This window comes from Mercenaria mercenaria, chromosome 2, assembly GCF_021730395.1.
Source record: "Mercenaria mercenaria strain notata chromosome 2, MADL_Memer_1, whole genome shotgun sequence".
In the NCBI taxonomy this organism is placed as follows: Eukaryota; Metazoa; Mollusca; class Bivalvia; order Venerida; family Veneridae; genus Mercenaria; species Mercenaria mercenaria.
In genome coordinates this window covers 3255904-3260429 of record NC_069362.1, presented here as the reverse complement: position 1 = coordinate 3260429, position 4526 = coordinate 3255904, and positions in this window count along the sequence as shown.

The window sequence follows — 4526 nt, the reverse complement described above, 5'->3', positions numbered from 1 at the left end:
CGCGACTCATATGTCACACACTGATTTATACATTTTATTGTTGTGGATTTTTGACAATTTGATACCACATCTCCTGAATTCCTGTCTTTTATGCTTGTCATTAGATCCGTTTGGATTTCACAGAAAACAGTTCCAAGCCGTGTTAATCCACCGGCTAAAATATAACTTATAAGTAAAATTGGAACTTTGTCCATTAAAAACGATTTTTCTGCTGCCAAAATCATGTCTAATATCCTAAACTTTCGTTCAGCTAAATTTTCATGTATTGATATTGTCAGAGATGGTCGATCAGTAAGTATTATCGAACAATAGCTATGGTGCTGGAATTGTATGTTACATTATTGTTCTTCGCCTGTTTACAAAGCGTATCAAAAGAGCGACAATAAATTTAATAAAGGCCGCAAAATAGAAATAAATCTTTTATATATAATTGATCCATTTCCGGTTACAAATGATAAAACTATAAATATTTGGACGAAAGCAATTATAGCTCGGTTTTGATGTCAGCGATGTTTTTGTACTAATGTCCAGAAATGTGACCATGTTTTGAAGAGTATTGCCCCTTGATTATTAAGCCAAATTGTTTAAAATTGTTGTTTCCCTTTATACCATCTTAAGGCCTATGCTATTTTGACAATGCAAAATTCCTATGTAAAACTGAGATTGTCGTAACAACGCGAGAAATGCATGGGGGTCAAAGAGAAACTAATAATGATAAAAGAATGTATCTCCCAGTAAATTATAAAGTATCAATGACACTCAAAAGCATGTTCCAACAGTGCACAAGAGGAAAATGCACAGGAATTTTCGGGGTAAGTATTTGGTACCGTAAATCTCTTATATCTATACAATATATATATTCACCAATCAAGGATACATCAGTGTAAATGAGCCAGACTATAACATAAATAGAATAAATAAACAATCGCTTACTATGTTCCTGTAAGTCCCATAAGATGAAACGGCTCAAATATATACGTTCATATATATTCTGTATCAGAAACATCAACAATCACAGTTCGATCTTTTCCACGAACATGTAAAAAAATACTTTTATTCCTTTATTTACATTTCAAGCATGGCGTTTCATTTATACGTACAAGAACGTAAATTTCGTGCTTTCCGACCCTCGTGGTGTGTAAACTTTTGTATTTAAAAGTATGGTGTATTCGACAAACCATTTGTAATTTCTGGCGGTAAATATCATTCACAGTATCATTTATGTTATCGAAATTTAATTGAATATATAAGTTTAAAAGCTGCAAAAGAAAAACGTAGACATAATTGTTCACTTCACAGGAATGAAAATCGGCGTGAGAATTTCATAATTGTAAATATTTCAAACACTACTTCTATAGATGCCTCCGTGACCGGATGCCAAGGTCGCTGACTTCGATTCTTTGCCACCGACGTGGGATCGAAACCTCACTTTAGGTGTAAACTTCTTCATGTAAGGAAGCCACCAGCTGACTTTTCGAAGGTCTCTGCCTCTATCTAGGTACTCAACTGAGCCCCAAAAAAATGTCTGGAGGGGCACCTGGAGGTTATCCCCACACACAAAAAAGAACAGGAAAAAGTTAATCGTATCGTTTTGATGTTACTCTAAACCCAACAAAATAAAATAGATAAACATTTTTCCCGTTGTTGTCTGTTTATTTGTTTATTTGTTTGCTTGTTTTTATTTTTATATAAATGAATATGCAAAAGGGTATTTGTTTGTATCAGTGTAACGTCAAAATATAATATTACAGTTATACATAAACAGTGAACGCCATATGCATAGTATTTTCACGAGGGGTTACTGCTTTGATGTTACATGTAAAACAAACATATCCCTACTGTATAAAGGTAAATGCCTCTTTTATTATAGTGTCACCCTTATTGAAAGGGCCAGCCAATTTGGCTTATGAGACACCTTTATTGTGCTAGCCAACTACCTCCCAATTCCTACCACTATGCCAGGCGCCATGCGGACAGAGGTCTGTAACCATTTAACTAGCTCGTGGCTGACGAACCGGCCTTTTCGGAACGAGTCCCATGACCCCAGTGCAAAATCATCCATGCTAAATACTACGTAGGATATGTTTGCTTTCTTACTCTCTCAAACTTCCGAAACGATCTATTTGATTTTTCACTTTTTATTAAAGCAAAAACTTAAACATTGAAGTTTAGTAGGTTGTAGCATTCAGTAGGTCCAGCGTATTTTTATTTCTGTGATATTCCTTCTGTAGTCAGTCATTATCTCAAAAAATGTATTGTAAAAATGTTTTTTAACCAAAGTGGAAAATATCAGGTACTTGAAAATGCAGCTTTCTAAAAGGCTAGTTAGAATTCTCGATGTCATTTGTCAGAGATAGGCTACGCTTGTAAATAAATAATATTATTACAAAATTAATACTGCTATTTTTGGTGCACTTTGCGGACTTACGATGAAGTCAAATATATATTTAATATATTAATCTGAGCAATACACTCCCTGTAAATGCGCACTACGTAAGCGCTCTGGCCCTTCTCGCACACCATACTTATAGTTGGGACTTCTGCACAAAAATGACAAATTTTACAGACACCTGGTTAATTGTAATATGTTTTTTTAGAAAAGTAATAAATGGAAATAGAAAAATAGCTCTCAGCTCATTTACACGGATAGTTCAGCTTTACTATGTATGTTATACTTTTTCGCATTTATGCTTGGTTTAAACATATTTATTCATCTATATTGTATCGCATAGTAATTACAATTATACAGTTTTGCACATAGTATAGACAAGTGGATTGAATTGAGAGCTTAAGGGGACGCATATTGCTACATTCACAGTTCATATAGCAATGCGGAAGGGGTGCATATTCAAGAAATCGATGGTGGGAAAATAAAAAACATATTCCTAAACTAATATAATACTGATGGACACCTGTAATATTCAGTATTTTGTGGATAAGGATGTGGTACTATGAATGTAATAGGAAAACAGAGGCCTTTGGGAAAGTACATTCAACACAAAATATTAAGCTTTTGTATAAGGAAAAAACAGGTTTTTTACAATAACAGTGTTCCAAATAATGTTGAAGGGATAAGATTTTCTTTCTAACACACCAGGTTTGCTTAAACATGTAAACATTTAACGCCACGTCTGTTCATCTCGGGATGGACGCCATATTTGTCATTGATAAAAAATGTAAACAAAAAAATCAGAGTGGGATTAGCATTGCAAGGGCATAACATGACATTCTACACAATGAATACCTTAGAACAGATATCTAAGATGCTACACAGGTCAGGCGGGTTAAATGCATAATGTCGATCACTCGAAATTCATCTTGAAAAGGTGGTTAATTTTAGTTTGTTTACATGGTTTTTAATTTTCCCACGACTTCTCGGCGATTCACTGCAAATGTATTACTGCACCGGACGAAAGGTAACTCTAATAAACAACGGGAGACAACTTAGGTGTCAGCACGTGTACGATTTTTAAAAAAAAACATGTCGATGATTATAATTTCTTATCAAATAATGAATCCTATTCAGATATTCGTCTTTAATATTAGAAAATTATTAATTTCTGTGGACATTTGTCAAATAATATTACTTACAGTGGACTACTTTGCGCATCAAACTGGTTTCCGCTTCAGTTGTGAGACACTTCCGTTATACTTTTTGACAACAATAACAAAACACAAAATGAATCAATAAAGTCACTTATAAACCGACTGCTACTTAAATCAGTGTAAGTAAAGTTGTTGTTACAACATTATACATGTTTGTTACGTTATGAGATAAAGTTTATCTTGAACTGCATAATCCATTAATTACGTTTAGATGATATTGCATTTACAACTTGAACTTATTTGACCCCGTTTTTTTACGTGAATGACAGCATTCTCGTGCAACTCGTGCAAACAGAATTATGAAAAGTATGGTGGAGAATTCAAGGACAAATTATAAATGACATTAAAGTGAGGATAACTGTATATTCGTCCAGTTTTGATCATTGACATTCCTGCTGTTTATTAGTAACTTTTGTGAACAAGATTAGAATGTTGCTTTTGCACATATACACATTGATTGGACCTCTCAACCAAATTTCATACCTTATTTTTGGGATTTTTAAGACAATACAATTCAAAAGTTTGTTGAATGTGTTTTGATATTTAAGTGCATTGTAGTTCATGAATACCAAGTTAAAAATTAATAATGGCAACATTTCTAGGCCTTTATTGTAAGCCACTAGACTTCTGTAACGATAAATGTTTAATGTATTAAGGGGAATATACTCTTTTAGTTTTGTAATGTGGCATTCCTTGACCACCGTATCTTTTCTTATGCACTACTTTGTAAACAAACTAAATAATGTGTTTTAGCTCACATATGCGAAATGAAAAGCAAGACAGTGAACTTATTTCACATTCTTTCTTTAAATTAGAATCTGTAGGACATTGATAAATGTTTGGACAAAGTGAAGCACTATTATTTTCGCACCAAAAAGTCTTAATTGTTGACTTTGAATGTACACAAGAAGTCTTATGTA